We start from the raw sequence: 19139 nt of genomic DNA on the forward strand, positions 1-19139 counted from the left end.
CACTCTCAGGGCTCTTGGAAGGCCCAGGCCAGAATCCTCACGGTTTCCTATCCGGCCCCTAAGTTCTACCCATCAGCCTTTGCTTGGTCACCTGAAGTGATCTCTCAGACTGGCCCTGGACTCAGCAGCCTATAGCCTGATGCCTCAGAGAGTCAATAAATAGTTCCTGTTGGTGCTAGGAATGGTCTTAGCACTTGGGAGACTGCAGCAGAAAAATCAGGAGTTTACGGTTATCCTTAGCTACATAGCAAGTTTGAGGCTAGCCTAGGCTATGAGCAGTTCACCTCTACCCGCAAAAGAGCTCTTGAGGGTTAGGTGTGTAGGCCAGGAGTCTGGGTTGAAGGCTCAGCCTGTGGGGTAAGGCTGCCTCCTACCACTGCCACTGTCCGATATCTAATAGGTCAGGAATGAGTGGGTTTCCAGGCTTCCTCGGGGACGCCACTAGCAGTGTCACACTTGAAACAGTAACTACCCATCAAGATCAGCACTGGACTCAGCCAATTTACTCCCAGGCACACAAGCGTCCCCGTTACTCCAAAATCCCAGAGCTGGGCAAGATGTCTGTAACTCAGAACTTGAAAGACAGAGGCAGGAGAATCCCTCTAAGTTCAAAGCTAATCATGAACTACAACCTTGAGCTATGTAGTAGGAACTATATAATCAGGAAAAAAAAAGTGTTCCTCTTATAGGGGCCTGAGCCTAGAGCCTAGGACATTCAAAGCGGACATTCTACCGCTGACCTACATCCTCAGACATTACAAAGCTTCCGGTTTCCCTTCCCGCTGTGTGTGAAGTCCTCCGTGCCGTCTGACCCACTTTAACTTTCTCATTTGTTTGTTTTCTGGCTTCCCCTCTGGAAGCATTGCCCCATGAGGGGAATGTGTGTGTTATGGCTGCTTTCTTACCTTTGCCTGTGGCACTGTGCCATGCGCAAGCGAGCTCAAGCGTTAAACACAGAAAGAATACGAGGAAGAACACACAGCAGGTGAGGAAGCTTTGGGGAGGGGGGGATCATGCAAAGGAAGAGGGTGCAGCTGGAGGGGGTGGGGGGGTGGGGGGGGGATCCAGTGTGCTCCTCAGGAGGCGAACTCAGGGGAAACACAGCAAGAGACAAACTGAGACAGGCCTAGAATGCCAGCCCAAGGCTTGGAGGATGATGGGAGCCATGGCATGCTTTAAAGGGGAGCAGGAGGTGCTGTCTAGGCTTCGGAGACTCTCCTGAGTGGGAACAATGACGTTAGGGGTCAGAGTAGACCCAGAGTGCCTCGGGAAGCCAGCAGTCAGTGAGGCAGGGAGGGATGCAGGCGTTCAGCTGTAGGCATGATCCTGGGACGGGGACAAGATGGACTCAGCTTCTTCCTGAGAGGCTCCAGGCTGCCCATCTGCCATGAAGGCTTCACCTCAAAGGGCTGCTCTGGGCACTTTGGGGCTGGAGATCCAAACCTGGCTCTGTTTTACCACCACCCTAGGGGACAGGGACTTTCTATTTTATAGCAGGAAGTTGGAACCAGTGTGTGCTCATTACTGTCTGCCACACAAGTATCAAAATGCATTAATCTTATGGAGAGGTTCCAACACCAGAGCTGGGGCTGGGCCTAGGAGGTTCAGTCCCATGGACGAAGAAGAAGGCAGCTGGCATGACATAGACAATGATCTGTGTGTGTGTGTTTCTGTCTTTCTTCCTCTCTGTCTCTGTCTGTCTCCGTGTGTGTGTGTGTGTGTGTGTGTGTGTGTGTGTGTGCGTGTGTGTGTGTGTGTAAGGGAACACTCAATGACAAGTGTCTTCTTTGGTAATTCTCTCTCTTGATTTTGTATCAGTGTCTCTCACGAAACCTGGAGCTCACCAGTTTGGCCAGAATTGCTGTCCAGCAGGTCTCTGGGACCCTTCTGACTCCACTCCGGTGCTAAGATTCCAGGCACACGCTGGCTGCACCTGTCTTTCATGTGCACACTGGGAATTGAACTCAGGCCCTTGGGCTTTACTAACCAAGCCATTTTGTCAGCCTCAGAAATAGATTTGTTTCATAGGCAATTAACAAGGTGATATTTTTATCCCCGATGTACAGGCCAAGCATAAGGAACCAGGCAACAGAGCTATGGGAACCCGGGGTCAGCACAAAGGAAGAAGCAGGCTGTCCTTCTGTCCTTCAGAGACCTGACAATCCCTAGGCCTCATTTTGTAGGAAGGTCCTAACTGAGGGGTCGAGCTGGCCCAGGCCTTACATCACCTTCAGGAGCTGAGCCTCCTCTGTGCAGAACCATAGGCTGCCACTTTATTCTTGAGGGTTGGGGTAACAGCGGAGGGGCTGGGGAGGGGGACGACTCTAAGTCCTGAAACACAGATGAAAAACGTGAGGCCTGGAGAAACCAACTAGCTGTGGTTCTCTGTGCAAGTGAAGGATGGGACCAAATCTGTTATGTGGCGATGTCCTTGGGCTTTTGTCACTGAGGTCCAGCCCTGTCCCCGTGGCTGAGATCATCCGGCTGCGGCAGATACCTGGATCAGAACTACTCCGAGAAGCAAGAATTCCCGAAGTTCTCTAAGGCTGTCCTCAGCCTGTCCTTGGGGACACTGCAAACGTCAGCACAGGTGTTCAGTCAGGAAGTGTGGGCAGGGCATTCATTTATGAAGCTTCGGGAACTTCCTGTTTCCCAGCCCCCCCCCGCCCCCCACCCCCTGTAAAGCTCTGTCCCTTTGAGCCTGTGTGTCTAAGGAGACAGTCCCAGTCCACAGATGGTAGTGGGCCAGCTCTGCACATCCTTGGCTTCCTGCTCCTCTCAGGAACTGGAGCTCTGAGTCCAGGCTCAGCCCTTCAGCCTTGTGGGTCTGAGCCTGGGTTCCCAGAGGCCTCAAGCCTTCCTCCGCAGGATACAGCCAGCACAGGACTCAGTTGTTTAAATCAAGTTGGCTGCAGACATTCAAGAGAGAAATGGTCAGATTTCATACAGAGATCCAGATTGCCAACTTTTCTTCAAAAACTAGAAGATCTAATCTCACTGTTTCCCATTCTGCAGGCAATAATCCACTCACCTTGCAGGCTGGGCAGTCCCTGGCATGCAATGGGCTCTCTACTACACAGTCATGCTAAGAGTCCCCCACCCCACCCCACCCCCCATCTACTATTCTGGGGCCTTTGATCATTGGATGGGGCCTGGGCTGACAGGTGGATGGTTGTTATGGTAATAATAATAATAACACCTGCTCACTGTCCCCCATTTTTCCAAGGATCATGAAGGGGTCTTGGTGCCTTGTAAACTTTGAGGTACCACAAAGCTTTATATGGTATTTAACAGGTGCCTGGCTCTGATCTTCCTATTGTCTCTTTTACTCCATACTATGACCCTAAAGACCTTTCCCACCTTTACCTTGCTAAGGAAGCAGTGAACTTAAGTTCCAAAGAGTCTGATGCAGCACTTGCTCAAGATATGCTAGCCACCCATATACGTGATAGGTACTTTCTCCAGGTCACGAGGTGACCAGATGACACCATCAAAGCTGGGAGGAGATTGAGAGGCTGGCCTAGGGTCACAGTTGATGTGCAGAGAACAAATATGTGTCATACTGGGAAAGCTTTAATAAGGGACTGGGCTCCAGGGTGAGTCCCTGGTACTGTCCAGACCTGGTCACAGGAACCAGGGAATGTCATCTGCTTCCCCTGCATCCCCCTTCAGTCAGGGTTTTCTTTGTGTAGCCCTGGCTGTCCTGGAACTCACTCTGTAGACCAGGCTGGCCTTGAACCTGCCTGCCTCAGCCTCCCTAGTGCTGGGATTAAGACCAGGCTGGCCTTGAACCTGCCTGCCTCAGCCTCCCTAGTGCTGGGATTAAAGGTGTGCACCACCACTGCCCAGCCTTTTTTTCCCCATCTTTTGTGTGTGTGTGTGTGTGTGTGTGTGGTGGTGGTGGTGGCATCTTTCTGATCCTGCTCCCTATAACACACCTGCAGGCTGCACACTTGTGTCCTCTGCCCTGAGGACCCACCCTTCTCAGTTCTGTACTTTACAGATGGGGAAGCCAGAGTCAGGAGAGGCAGTCTGACAGAACCCCTTCTAGGTTTCAAGTCAGACCCACTAGTTGGCTCTGAGATCCTGGCCAAACCTTCCTTGCCCTGTCATGACTCATCAGTAGTGCCCACTGGGCGGCCTGAGAGCCTTCCCTACACCACTGCACAGGTTCATGACAACAACCTCATTTCCCAGACCAGAGACCAAGCTCAGCAAGGGACAACAACTCTCCCCAGACCACACAGCTGGGGACCGAGTCACACTCAGTCCATAGTTCCGAATATGGGTGAGCCCAAAGACTGGGCTCTTGAAATGAAAGCATGAAGTGAGCTGCACAGGGTGGCTGTGAGGATATAATTAGGTAATAAATAACCAAACAGTAGCAGATGCTTTCACGGTTACTCTACCAAATGCTGGTCTAAGCGTTTTGAACATATTAGCTCACTAAATCAACACTATCAGCAGGCACCGGTGTTACTGTTTTTGAACCCTGTTATGAACTGGGAAAATGAGGTACAGAGAAGTAAGGGATCTTTCCTCAGGTCTCAACAAGTGTGTGTGATAGAGTCAGAGCTTAATCTAAGCTTTCTGGATTCCAAGTCCTTGTCTAACCTACTGCCACCGGGGTACAGCACAGACATGCTGGACCCTAAGACCTACAGCGCTCCTCAGAGCCCCAGGAGTATCACTCTGGGAGCAGATGAGCCACCAAAATCCTGGGCACAGGAATTCCTGTCCCAGGTGGCTCCCCCACAAAATCCCTCCAGCTCTAACCTAGTGTCTGTTTGGGTCTGCCTGGGTGCTCAGGCTGTGACCTCTGGAAAGAGAGTCAGCCGCATGAAAGTGGCACAGGAGCTGAGCCATCTGTCTCCCTAGAAACAGTAAGATGAGCTGGCCCAGGGCATGCTGGGAGTCCTGTCTACCTCCTGGTCTCCATCCCTGCCAGAGCTTCCTTCTTACTTCCTGGAACCTTGCAGGAGTCATAACCATACTGTGGTGATTTCTTCTTCCCCCTTGGGCTTAAGGCCCCTCATCCAGCGAGTCCCTGGCCCAGGCTGTGCCTCCATCATCTGTGCCTTACATATAGGGCCCGGCTTTCATTAGCAGGAGCCCATGGGCTTCCTGTTCACTCTCTTCCTGTCTGCTTGGATCCTGGGGCTCACAGCTATCCCTCTTTACAGTCATTATGTCATGGGCACCTTCCAGGGGTCCTTCTGACAAATGGGGATAATTCCACCCATTTAAAGGATGGGGAAATGGAGGTTCAGAGAGATGAATGAAATTGCCCGGTGACTCAGTCTTCCCAGGGTGGTTCTGACCTCTGGGTCCCCTAAACTGGTTTTACCCTCCCTGTCCTCTCTTCACTACCAAGTGAAATGACAAGACCCAGCCAACTCAGGTGTGTAGGGTCTTTCTTTGCTGGGATAGAAGAAGAGCTGTTGTTGATGTCAGCTGGCCTTTGGGGACTGAGATACCATCTCTTCTACTTGCTCCAGATCTGAAAGCACCTTGGAAACCAGTGGCTGCTTTTACCAGCACCTACATCTTTTAACAGGCTATGGCTGGTTGTCATAGAAAGGCCTCATCCCTGGAAGGTTTCTGCAGAACCTGAAACTGCCAGACCCCTGACCTAAGAAAATGGAAGTCTTAGGTGATCATGGACCCTAATGGGGGCACCAAGGGATTAAGAGATTATGAAAAGAAAAGTTTAAGACTAGAAAATCCCCATGTGAGGGCTGACTGGCCTATGAACCACCAAGACAACCTAAAGTAGGTAAACTGAAGCTGGCCTGGCTTGGCCTCCCCCTGGGACCTTAATGGACTCGCATCCTGGGAGTCTGGGTCCCAAGACCTAATCCCTCTTTTGGCATCGCTTGATGTTGGACTCAAAGGAGACGCTCCTCTGCCCTGCAATAAGAACTCAGTGTGGCCACAGGCTCACCAGCCTTGTCGTCTTCCTGGGCCATGGAGAAGACTGCATTTCCCAGCCTCAACTCCCAAGGCGATGACGTGCTATGGTTGGCTCCCACCAAAACTCATCTCGAAGTGTGGTTGCCGAGGCAATTGTGTTGGTAAGCAAAACCTTTAAGGGGGATAATATTTCCTTGTGAGGCTGGATTAGTTCCTGCAGAGATGGATTAGTCCTCACAAAAGCTGCCTGTTATAAATTGGGTCAACTCTTTTGTCCCCTTCTTTCCCAGGCACCCACTGCCTATCACTTGCATGTCCCTTGCAGAGATGGCACCCAGCATGTCATGACAACTTTACCAGTTTAGACCACCGAATCTCCACCTTCTTGGCTTCCAGGACTGTGTGATAAATAAACCTACTTTCCTAGTGAATTATCTTGTATAAGACGGTCTGCTATAGAAGCAGTTCTCCACCTATGGGTCAACTGACCCCTTCATAGGGGTCTCCTAAGACTAGGAAACACAGATATTTACATTATGGTTCGTAACAGTAGCAAAATTACAGTTATGAAGTAGTAGCAAAAATACTTGTATGGTTGGGTTACCACAAAATAATGTTGTGTATTAAAGGGTCTCAACATTAGGAAGGTTGAGAACCACTGGGCTATAGAATCATAAAATGGACTAACATACCATGCAACTGGGTTCTTACAGAAGGTGTGTATACAGACACGATATTTGCTATTCCTAGGTCCAGCCTTTCCACTACCCCTAGAGTGACACTTCTTGCTTTGTCCCCTGCCTCCCACCATGCCCATGAGTTGAAGATAAGGGTCTCATAAAACAGAAGCATCTTGGGAAGCTGAGGTCACAGGATCAGAAGTTCAAGGACACTCTCTGCTACATCTGCTGGTTTAGTTCCAGCTTGGACTACGTAAGACCCTGAGCCTTGTCCCCTGCACCACCACCCCCTGCCCAGGAAAAGAAGGAGATTGGATATGGGAGTTGCTGTGCTCAGGCAATTCATTGACCTGGACTGTATTTGTGCAAGCAAGAAATAAACCTTTATTACCACTGCATTGGGATTTCAGAGTTTGTTACCTTAGCATAATTTCAGCCACCAACTAATAAACTGCTCTCTCTCTCTCTCTCCCTCTCTCTCTCTCTCTCTCTTTCTTCTTCTTCTTCTTCTTCTTCTTCTTCTTCTTCTTCTTCTTCTTCTTCTTCTTCTTCTTCTTCTTCAAGCCTTGGGGTTAGGAATGAAATTACAGTCTTCCAACACTGAATTAGGAATATATAAGAATGTTTGGAGCTGGAGAGATGGCTCATCAGTTGACAGCACAAGCTATTCTTTGAGAGGACCCAAGTCTAGTTCCTAGCACCCATGTTGGATGACTGGAAACCACCTATACCTCCAGCCCCCAGGGAATCCGACACCTCTGGTCTGCATGGACACCCGAACACACGCGGCTTATGCTCAGACACATTTAAAAGAAAGAGGAAGAAGATGAGGAGGAAGAGGAGGAAGAAGATGAGGAGGAAGAGGAGGAACAAAAGGAGGCTTGCTGGCTAGATGTAATGTGTATACCTGTGATTCCCACCTAAGTTAGGAGGATGATAAATTTGAAGCAAGTATGAACTAGGTAGTAAGATCTTGCTTTAACATGAAAAATGACACAGCTGATTAACATACAGACTATACTTTCCACCATGCAGCTCCTTTTTTGTGGAAAAACCCTGGCTCTTTTTTTTTTTTTTAATTTATTTTTAAGTCAGTATCTGTCTATTTATCCATAGCTGCCATGGAATATGATATGCAGACCACCAGGTTGGCCTTGAACTCAGAGACTCTCCTGTGTTTGGGATTAAAGGCACTGTGCCAGCAAGCCTGGCCCTCTCTGGCTTTAATTTGCATTTCCCCGATTTTTATTAAGCATAAGCTGCTTCTGTTCAGGTTTCCTTTCCGTTTTTATTTCATCGGATGTGAAGATTGTTCATCTTTTTTGCTCTTTTTAAATTGAGTTGTTTGTTTTCTCGGTGATTTGTGAGATGTCCTTACATGTTCTGGGTGGTAATGCTTTGTTCATTATTCATGCTGTGATATGTTCTCCCAGTATGTGGCTAGCACTTTCAGTAATGGGAGGGGGGTGCTGTGTTGGAGGAAGCAGAGTCTAGGCAGGGTGAGGAACACCTCAGCAGAAGCTACAGCAAAGCATCGCCAATGGGTTACTTCACAGAAGCAGGAGAAAGTATTGTATCCGTGGAAAAGAAGAAGGCAGGATAGAAAAGGAGTGATCGGACAGCGGCGCGCGCTTGGGAGTGTGATGTAAGTGAAAACTTAATTCTGGAGAGAGCTGAAATTTTCCAGAAGGGAAACCAAAAATGGATGACAATTAGATGAGCAAAAGCTAGCAGCACTAGGGAGAAGGGGTTGGAGGAGTGGGAGGCAAGGGGTAAGGAGATGGGGGCGGGGCTTGGGGGAGTGGGAGACAGGGTGTAAGGAGGGGGAGATGGGGGCGGGGCTTGGGGTGGGGGAGTGGGAGACGGGGCGGGGTGCGGATTGGGAGGCTATGATGGATGGAAGTTGGGGGTGGGAGGCGGTTTAGTAATTATCCCCAGAAAGAACAAAGTCTCTATAGAATTAGTTCTAGAAAAATATCTTCACATCAAAGCTGCTATGTCTCCAGAACAAGAGGACCCAATACATGCCCAGCACCATGACTAGAAACAAACATGTTCCTAGACACGCTGAGTGAGAAAGAACGGGGCTCTATTGATAGATTGGGAAACAGAATGTCGTTGGACTTTTTGACAAAAATTGAAGACGACGGAGGGAGACTTCATAATTCAGACAGAAAATTATTCCCAATTTAAAATTCTGTACCTGGCAAATTGTCAATCAAATATGAAATACTTTTAGCATTGTGAGGCCCTTACGATTTCACCTTAAGGACCCCTGTTCTAGCTGTTTTCTGTTGCTAACAACAGCACTGGGACATTTTACTGGAGAGAGGTTTATTTTGATTCATGATTCTCATCCAAGGTCAAGGGCTGCATCTGGCAATGGCTTTCTTACTAGCAGAGTCCTCAGGCAATATGGGGCATCACGTGGTGAGAACGTCCCTCTGGTCTCTCTCCTTATCATAAAGGTTCCAGGATTCAAGCATGTAGGACCTCATCCTGGCTCCCTTCTGATCTGTGTCATAAGCTCCCTTCGGATCAAGATGTAGAACTCTCCAATTCTCCAGCACCATGTCTGCCTACACTCTGCCATGCTTCCGCCATGATGATAATGGCCTGAACCTCTGAAACAATAAGCCAGCCTCAATTAAATGGTTTCCTCTATAAGAAGAGTTGCCTTAGTCATAGTTGTCGCTTCACAGCAATGGAAACCCTAACTAAGACATGTGGGAACGAGGAAGAGGGATCCCACCCAGGAGGGAAGTCAGAAAGTGTCAGGTGACCTCAAAGCCTCATGGGACCTGAGAGCTCATCTCCCAAGACCAACCCAAGAAGAAACAGCTAGACACTAGCAGGGACTTCATGCATGGAAGAAAGCTCCTAGGATACTTACTGCATGTTGTTGTATTGAGGAGATTTCCACAGATGAGGGAGACTGGAGATGGGTAAGCAATGAACACTCAGAAAATGGAGCAAGAAATGAATACTAAATGTAATGGTTCTTCCTGGGTGTCAACTTGACTACATCTGAAATGAACTACAATCCAGAATTGGAGGGCTCACCTGTGATCCGGAAGACACAAGTTTCTGACCTGGATCTTGGCATGGAGATCTTGAGGCACAGTAGCCATGGAAGGTTTAGGCCCAGGTGAGGGTACACACCTTTAATCCCAGGAGACTAAGGCAAGGGGATCTCTGAGTTCAAGGTCAGGCTGGGACAAAGCAAGTCCCAGATCCAGACGTGGTGGTACACACCTTTAATCTGGGCCACACCTTCTGCTGGAGACCTACATAAGGACATTGGAGGAAAGAAGATTCGCTCTTCTTTGCCTGCTTGCACTTACTTGCCAGCACATCTGTTGGAACCTACTTCTACAAAAGGCCAGCTGAAACAACTAGTCTCGTGGGACTGAGCAGCTATTAGCTTCTTGGACTTCCCATCCACAGCTGTCCATTGTTGGGTTAGTTGACTGTAAGTCATCACAATACGTTTTCTCAATCTAGAGAGACATTCCATACGTTCTGTGACTCTAGAGAACCCTGACTAATACACAAAAGGGAAAATATCAATTATTAATTCTAAGTGAAACACAAAGCTGTGTAAGAAAAATATTAATCATACCACACTGTGCATGTTCTTTATTTTTTTATTACCCTATAAAAAAGCCTGGCAAAATGCAATAATGGAAGCATCGGCAACAAACAAGAAATAGAAAGATTGGGTGACAGCAAACTTCAAAAGAAATGTTTAGCAAAGGAACGTCAGCAGAGGGAAAAGGCCAGCTACAGAATCAACGGGAAGCCATTTGCAAGTGTACGTCTGATGAGGCACTGACAGGAGAACTAGATGACCTGGGGCTGGAAAGGTGGCTCAGTGGGTGAGAACATGTACTGACCACACTAGCAAACAACCTGAATTCAATTTCTGGCACAAATGTCAGGCAGCTCAGGACTGCCTGTAACTCCAGTTCCAGTGGATCCAATGCCCTCTTCTGCCTTCCAAGGCCATGTGCACTCTCATGGGCGCGCGCACACACACACACACACACACACACACACACACACTACAATAAATCTTTATAAGAAATCCAGGAAGTCCTGTAACTTAATCATAGCAACTACAACACTACCCCCTCTTGATTTAAAATTAGGCAAAGGGCTTGAATAGACATTTGTCCAACAAGATAAACAAATGGGCAATAAAGCATATGAAAATATGCTCATTATCACTGATCATTAGCAATGCAAATTCAAACCACAATTTAAAAAACAACCTCACATTCATTAGGCTAGCTATTATATTTTCAAAACTCAACAAATCAAATAACAAAATCCATAAACTAGCAACTTTTGACTGGTATGGGGAGAATTGTAAATGTGAAATGGAAGTGTTTGTGGTGGAAATAGCCCAGTGACTCCTCAAAAATTAAAATGACAGTCACATCACAGTCCAACAAGTCCGAGTCTGGACATATCCCAAATAACCGAAAGCAGGTGTGTGTGTGCGCGTGTGTTCACTGCAGCAGCACGGGCAATGGACACAATAGAACCAGTGATAGGGTCACACCGTTATACGAATGTGGAATACATACGGAATAGTCTGTGTCTTTACAATGGATGGACTCCTGGAGCATTCAGTGGCACAGAAGAACCTTGAAGACATAGTGAAGCCCTCAGTCTCCAAAGGAACAATAATCTACTTCCTCCAACAGTTGAATTGACTGAGACAGGAAATGCGGGTGGGTTGGGGGAGGGGGTGATGATTGCCAGGAGTTGGGGTGGGGATGCAAGCTACCATTAGATGGGTGTGGATGATGGTGATGGTTTCACAGCCATGCGGACGCAGTCAATGCCGTGGTTTTGGATTCATTTCTGTTGCTATGGTAAAACACTCTAAGCCAAATCGACTCAGAAAAGAGGAAAAATGTGTACATTTCACATTACAGTCACCATGGTGGGAAGTCAAGGCTGGAACTCGAAGCCTCTGTCCGCAATCAAAAGCAGATAGAAATGAACTCAGCCAGGCTGCCTGTTTCTTTGCCTGTGATGACGTCGGTAAGGGTACCTGCTGCCAAGCCTGACAGCCTGCGTTAGATTCCTGGGACCTACGTGATGGAAGAAGAGAAACAACTCCATGAGCTACTCTGTGACTTCCACATGCACACCTTGGTACACATGTGCAGACAAGCTAAATAAATAAAGCAACTGGAAATGTAAGTGACAGAATGGGTCGAGTTATTTAGTGATGTAGATATCCCACAAAGAATTCAGCCCCAAGTTAATAGCAGCTGCTTATGGCAGAGGGAAAAGGAAGTGGGGACCCAATGTCTTAAGGTTTTCGTTAACTGTGTGCAAACACAACTTTGACTAAGGACTGGAGAGATGCCTCAAAGGTTTTGAGTTCCGGCTGCTCTTTTGGAGAACCCAAGTTCAATCCCCAGGATCTAGGTGGTGACAATTATCTGTAACTCTAGTCGGAGGGGATCCAATGCCCTCTTCTGGCCTCCACAGGCACCAGGCATGCATATGGTACACAGACACACTTGCAGGCAAAACACCTGTGCACATTAAAATAAGACTAAATTCGGGCTGGAGAGATGGCTTGGTGGTTAAGAGCACTGACTGCTCTTCCAGAGGTCCTGAGTTCAATTCCCAGCAACCACATGGTGGCTCACAACCATCTGTAATGGGATCTGATGCCCTTTTCTGGTGTGTCTGAAGACAGCAGCAGCATACTCACATATAAACAAACAAACAAACAAACAAATCTTTAAAAAATATAAACTAAATTCACCGGACATGGATATGGACATGGTGATGCACACCTTTAGTCCTAACATTCCCGGAAGCAGAGGCAGGTGAATCTCTGTGAATTTGAGGCTAGCTTGGTCTATAGAGTGAGTACCAGGATGGCCAGAGAGCTAGACAGAGAAGAAACCCCTGTCTCAAAAAAAAAATTTAAAATTTAAAAAAACTTTAAAAGGTAATGAGTTAAAGAGTAATCTGAAATTGTGAGTGTGTCCCTCTAGAAGGCCCTGTGACATAGATTGTGGGTGTCAAGGACCTGGGCACTCCACCCTTTGTCCCAGAACAAATGGGGTGCCTCAAAGTGTTACTTAGAGAAGCACGCCCTGGCAGACGGAGGCCCTGTCTATACTGTCACACTCATTTTAATGTGTTCAGAAATGCAATCGGCATATCAAACCTGTGATTTCATGGAGATTTCTGCTTAGGAGGAAGCCAGGTGTATTAAGTGGGAGGATTTAAGGAAAATACAGTGGGTGCTTCATATATATGAGTTCCATATCCTCGGATTCAGTCGACCTCAGACAGCAAATACTGTACCGATCAGTGTAGCTACAGAATACGCACAGACATTCCCCCTTGTTGTTCCTAAACAATACAACAGAACAGCCTCAGAGCGCTCACATTGTGTTAGGCCTCTTAAACACGCTGCAGGCGACTTACCAAGTGTTCAAGAAGATGTTCTTAGGTTATATGCAAATATGGAGCCATTTTATATAAGGGACCTTAGCAGCTAGGAATTTGTCTCTTCTCCTCTTGAGACAGGGTCTTTGTGTGTATCCTGGGCTGGCCTGGAACTTGTTACTCTCTTGCTCAGCTTCCCAAGGGCTGGGATTGTACCACTTTGTCTGGCTATCTATTGGCTTTGGCATCCTGGGGAGAATGTTCCTGAACCAACCCTCCTCAGACCCTGAGAGATGACTGTAGGAGAGAGATAGTTGAGGAGACTGGTGGAAATGGGAAATGTCATTTAAGTAGGATGGGTATGATAGAAGACACAGGAAATGCTGACTTAGTCCAACCCCCAGGAGTTAGGGGTAGGGACTGCACACCTGAAGAAAGAGAGGGAGGTAGCCAGTATCGGTTGAAGGCAAGAAGAGGAGCTGTTTTTCCAGGTCTCTCCTGACAGCACTTGGCTGAGGAGCAGGAGATGGAGGCAGGGTTTGTCCTCTTCTGTGCCTCTTGAACCACCTTCAACTCTCAGCTGCTTAGTGTCTTCCTCACTACCAAATGTCCAGCAGTCAATGGCAACTATGTCAACGGTGGCTGCTCAGAGTCCTTCTGGGGTGCTTAACTCTCCATGTGACAGAAGCAGTGACCATGGCAGTAACGAGACCAACCACAGTTCGCTGTGCGCCGAACCCTTCTGAAGAGCGCCAGCTATGTTAGCCTGAGCTCGCACCTGAGTTCACATACCCTGAGCGGCAGCCAGCCTGCGAGGCATTCCTCAGGACCTTTGTGTCCTGGGGGTCACATGCCTGAGTTCCCTCCTGTATGCATAGCTGACCTGTGCAATCATCAGAACGTTGCTGGAATGGCAGTGTGACATCCACAATTAGATCAGAAAAGACACTGTGTATTTCCACCGAGTTTCCTTTATCCACTCACCTGCTGGTGGACATTTAGCCTGATTCCACTCCCTTGTTTTCATTATAAAGCAGCAATAAATATGGATGTGCAGGTATCTCTGCCATAGGCATAGAGTCCTTTAGGCACGAGCACCAGCATGATAAAGCTAGGCCTTTATAGTACAGTTGTTTGTAGGAATTTTCTTTTTTTTTTTTTTAAGTTTATTTTATGTGCATTAGTGTTTTGTCTGCATCTATGTCTGTGTGAGGGTGTCAGATCTTGGAAATACAAACAGTTAGAAATGCCATGTGGGTGCTAGGAATTGAACCCGGATCCTTTGAAAGAGCAGTCAGTGCTCTTAACCGCTGAGCGGTCTCTGCAGTCCCCAGGATTTGTTTTCTTGATGACAGCCGCTCTGACTACAGTGAGAGAGAGAGAGAGTCTCAAAGTAGTTTTAGTTTACATTTCCCTGATGGCTAAAAATGTTGAATGCATCTTAAAAAATTAATGGAATATTTATACCTGTTACTTTAAAAAGTATATATTCAGTTCAGTGGCCCATTTGTTGACTGACAGTTTGAAAATATGATAGATATACACATGGAATTTTATTGCACAGAAAAGTGATATTATAGACCTGAGCAAAGACTTCAGCAGATAGAGCGCTTACCTTGCAATCATGAGGCAGAATTTGATCTCCAGAACCCATAGATAAACAGCCAGGCGTGGTGGTGTGTGCTCAGAGTACCATATGCTTGAATGAATTGAAATGGGGGATTCCCTAGAGCATGCTAGTCTAATCGGCAAGTTACTAGCCAGTAAAAGACCCAAGTCAAAGAACCAATATGAATGGTATCTGAGGAGTCCTCTGGCCTCCACACACATCCACACACACATGCACCTACACACACACAACAAAAATGAAGTATGATCTCTGCAGGAAAATGGATGAGACTGGAGAGGTGTTCAGGTGAACCTGAAAGCCAGCCGTCTCCCATTCTCTCACACGTGGATCCTAGCTTCTGGTTTGAATCCATGAGTAGGCATGTGCGTGTGAGTAGGTGGGGGTAGGAAACCAGAAGGGTCCATGAGGGGAAAGGGGAAACCTAAGGAAGTAGGTGAAGAGCATACCAGACACATGTGGTATGAAAGGGGGTCCTGGAGGTGGAATGGCCAAGTGTGGCTGGGAGCAGAGAGATGGAGAGAGAGACCAGCAGGGTTTTGGAGGATCAACCACGACTAAGCGTATGTGGGAATATCAGAAGGAAGCCTGTTATTCTGTGTGCTAATTAAACAGTAAATTAAGTTTGACTTAAAGAATACTGTGCCCCTTGGTCTCAAGTGGAAGGCAGATGCCATGTCATAAGGACACTCAGCCAATTCCAGAAAGTCCTCTTGCTGACAACAGCTGGACTCCACAGCCACTCAAGGGAGCCATCCTAGAGCCTTCTGCCCAGGCTAGCCTCAGAGGACCACACAGCTCCCATTTGAGCTGATGTCCGATTCCCACCTCCAGACCCATATTGTCTTTTCGTCTTGTTGGTTTTTTGAGATGGTGTCTCTACATAACCCTGGCTGTCTTGAAATTCACTATGATGAGCATTCTGGCTTCAAACTCAGAGAGATCTGCATACCTCTGCCTCCTGAGTGCTGGGATTAAAGACATGTGCCACCATGCCTGGCTCCATTTTGTCTTAAATTGCTAAGTTTAACAGGTTGTCTGTTATATAACAATAGATAATTGATGCTCTTAAGTAGTAGCCCCTCTTATTTTTATTTTTGACACAAGGTCTTTATATAGCCCAGACTGGCCTCAAATGCGACAATTTTGTTTCAGTCTCCCAAGTGCTGAGATTATAGGCATAAAACACTCTGACCCCATTCCTAGTCTATTTATTTACTACTCAATTTATTTATCAAAATGTTTATTACACTGTGTGTGTGTGTGTGTGTGTGTGTGTGTGCGCGTGCATGCATGCGTCTGTGCCTGTGTGTGTATGCTTGTATGTGTGTGCACTCCCATGTGTTCTATGGCACACTTGTGGAAGCCAAAGGATAACTTGAGGGAGTCGGTTCTCTACTTCTACCATGAGTCCCAGAGCTGAAACTCAGGTTTTCAAATTTTGTGTCAAGCACCTTTACCCACTCAGCCACCTCACAGGACCAGATGCCCACTTTATAGAAGAGAAAATTAACAGATAGTCCAAGAAACTTCCTTGAGGTCACACATATATCGAGTGGTTTAACCCGTGAAGTTCATAGCATGGATTAGACCGTCTCTTTTATAAGACCCCATCAAGGAGAATGGGCAACAGGCCCACAGCATACCAAAGGAGACTGAGGCTGCACTTCTGCAAAGTGAAGGCAGGGGACGGAGAGAAAGCTCCATGCCCTCAGCTCAGCTGGGCCCCTGCTCTCTGACCTTGTTTGTGTGAGAGACATGGGGTAGAAACCTGATGTCCCTGAACAACCCATTCTCTGGGTTGCTCATCCTCTTGTGACTTCATCACTGTCTATCCAGAGCTGTCTTGGTCCTTAGACCAGAGAGCCCTAAGGGCAGGAATGGAGTTTTGTCATTTATGACCCCCCACAGCTGAGCAAGCTTTCTGGTCCTGGGGCAAACTTGTGGGGCCACACCACTCTTTAACAAGCCACCAGTGGAGACAAAGCAGGGACTAGGAAGCCCTTCTGATCTGAGGCCTCTGCACAGAAGTGGATCTAACAGTAGTTCAGAGAGATTGGCCCTCAGGGCCATGGGAAACTTCTCCAGAAGTTTCTGTAGAGAGAGTAGAAGCTTTTTACAGAGGCCTAGGGCTGGACAGATCCAGCCCAGGTGAATGTCCCACGAAGAGGGTACAGGTCGGAAGAGGTCTGAAACCCAGCTCTCAGGGGCAGGTGAGGAGCAGGCTGGTGTGAGGAGCAGGCCCGTGGGCCTGCTGTGGAGGCCTCCCAGACTGGTTTTTGAAAACTCTCTGTACCATAGACAGGCCTTGAACTTGTGCTCCTCCTACTGTAGTCCCCCTAGTAGCTCAAATTTTGAGCTACTGCCCACTGAGCTATATTCCCAGGCTGGGCAATTTGTATTTTTTGAGGTTTGGGGTTATCAGAGGTTTTTGAGGAGGGTGTTTTGGATAATAGTAACAGTAACTAATGTTCATTAGGCATCTACTGTGCTCTGGACATGACTCTCATGCAACCACATGTAATCTAAACCTCACCTCAGCCTGTGTGGTGAGCACTGCGACCCCCCCCCCCATGCCATCTTTTATACGGAGAACCTGAACCACGGAAGTGGAAGCAACCATGTCCATATAGTCAGGGAAGGAAGGGCAGGCCCAGACCCAAAGGCCAATGCTCTTATCCTTTTGAGCTGTAGCCTAAACTTTACCCCATGCAAACATCTTAGCACAGAAGGAACCATCAAGACTGCCTAGTTCCCAGCTTCCCTGAGGCCCGATAATGGGACTGAGTTTCCCAGGAGTGCAGAGCAGAAGCCATGTGAGGCTGGACAGGTGAATCTGGGTTGCAGGAGGGGGTCCATCCTAACCTTCGAGGGTGTCGCAGTGGGTATCATTGTGCTTGGGACAAAATCCAAACTCCTTACTGTGGCCTACAAAGCTATCCTGTGATTGGGCCTTGTGGACTCCCCAAAGCTCCTCCCCACCACCATGCGCTTACTTCTCCCATCACTAGTTTACCACGATGGGATGTGTCTCCATTGCTCTTCCCTCTGCCAAGAATAGCATGCGTTTGACCGTCATGTGGTCAGGCTCCTCGCTGTCAGTGAAACATGATCGCCTCTCTAACTTACCTCCGTGCTCTCATGTTGTTTATTTTCTCATCACAACTATGATGCTGTGATAGTGTGATAGAACTCTTTTTTTTTTTCTTCTTCTGTATTTCTCTCTTCTAACTAATATGTAACATCGGGAGGTTGGGGAAGTACCTTATTTACGATGCTGCAGCCTTGGGCACAACACACACAGCACATGCTGTGTAAGATTTCTTCTGTTGATGGTCTGTCTTCCCCTCACTGTGGCCAGGACTTCCAGACCCATGGAGCCTTAACGTGACCAAAGGATGATGCACTTGTGGTTTCCCAAGGTCTGTGGTTGCCATAGCTATTGTCATGGGCTACCCTTTGCGGGGGAAGATATGAGACTGAGAGGACTGTTGACCTAGCGGGGCTGTGCACCCATCCAGCTTGGCATAGGAATCACAGCTTCCACGATTGCTTGCTTGCTTTCTCTCTCTTTCCCTTTCTTTCTTTCTTTCTTTCTTTCTTTCTTTCTTTCTTTCTTTCTTTCTTTCTCTCTCTCTCTCTCTCTCTCTCTCTTTCTCTCTTTCTCTCTTTCTCTCTTTCTCTCTTTCTTTCTTTCTTTCTTTCTTTCTTTCTTTCTTTCTTTCTTTCTTTCTTTCTTTCTTTCTTTCTTTCTTTCTTCCTTTTTTTTTTTCTGAAGAGAGAGGGCCTATTTAACACTGGGCCTTGGCACCCTCGCGCGGGCCTGGTTTACAACCCGTGCCCAAGAATCACACTCTGAGATTGTTGTGCTGCTGGGCCAGGCTCACCGGCAGGTGGCTGAAATCCAGTCTAAGCGTTGCCCTTCTGACAAGGAAGAGTAGGGGAGGTGGGGTCGCACTGCTAGAGGAGGGGCCTTCTTTGTGCAGAGGCTAGTGGAGCCCAGAGACACTAGATGTGCTGCCTCTGGCGGCAAGGATGACACATCTGGGCCTCCACAGTCCTTGCCCTTCTCTGCAGCAGCAAGGGTTACCTTGCCATGTCTTCAGGGCCCTTGATCTGCTCCTCTGCGGGGTCCAACAGAGAAGGATGAATATGGATAACAGTCTGTGCACCAGACACTCACCTCTCTCAGGATCACACAGTGATAATCACAGATGCACACGGTCGCAGAAAGCGACTCATCTAATCTGAAGCTATGACAGGTCTTGCCCAGCACCCCTAGATTCTCCCTGGCAATGCTTTCAGCCTTCCCGCGCTCTGCGCGTTCACTGCAACGGCTTGTGAGTCTCCTTCTCCCGAGCTCGGGCTCTCCTCCATACGCCTCCTTCTCTCACCCTCTTGCCACCTCCACGGGGAAACCAGGGGGGCCAGAGCCTAGCCGGGCTCGTCCTAGCGTCTACAGCTCTTAGCACCTGCGCGCACACAGAGCA

The 19139-nt window shown here is 47.9% G+C and overlaps 2 long non-coding RNA genes across 3 annotated transcripts; one reads left to right on the forward strand and one right to left on the reverse strand.

The window, feature by feature from the left end:
* The first annotated feature begins 754 nt into the window (after positions 1-754).
* 4933424M12Rik (RIKEN cDNA 4933424M12 gene) lies at positions 755-6991 on the forward strand. Of its 2 annotated transcripts, NR_166202.1 has the most exons (3): positions 755-985; positions 5499-6074; positions 6664-6991. It is a non-coding gene; the product is annotated as an RIKEN cDNA 4933424M12 gene (long non-coding RNA). The 2 variants fall into 2 exon arrangements; NR_166201.1 differs by having other exon boundaries at positions 5499-6991.
* Positions 6992-10217: 3226 nt separating this feature from the next.
* Positions 10218-19133, reverse strand: Lrp8os3 (low density lipoprotein receptor-related protein 8, apolipoprotein e receptor, opposite strand 3). The gene is made up of 2 exons (NR_168096.1): positions 18833-19133; positions 10218-11698 (listed from the first exon to the last, which is right to left on the reverse strand). It is a non-coding gene; the product is annotated as a low density lipoprotein receptor-related protein 8, apolipoprotein e receptor, opposite strand 3 (long non-coding RNA).
* Positions 19134-19139: the final 6 nt, after the last annotated feature.

The sequence above is a fragment of the Mus musculus genome, chromosome 4 (assembly GCF_000001635.26).
Source record: "Mus musculus strain C57BL/6J chromosome 4, GRCm38.p6 C57BL/6J".
Taxonomy (NCBI): Eukaryota; Metazoa; Chordata; class Mammalia; order Rodentia; family Muridae; genus Mus; species Mus musculus.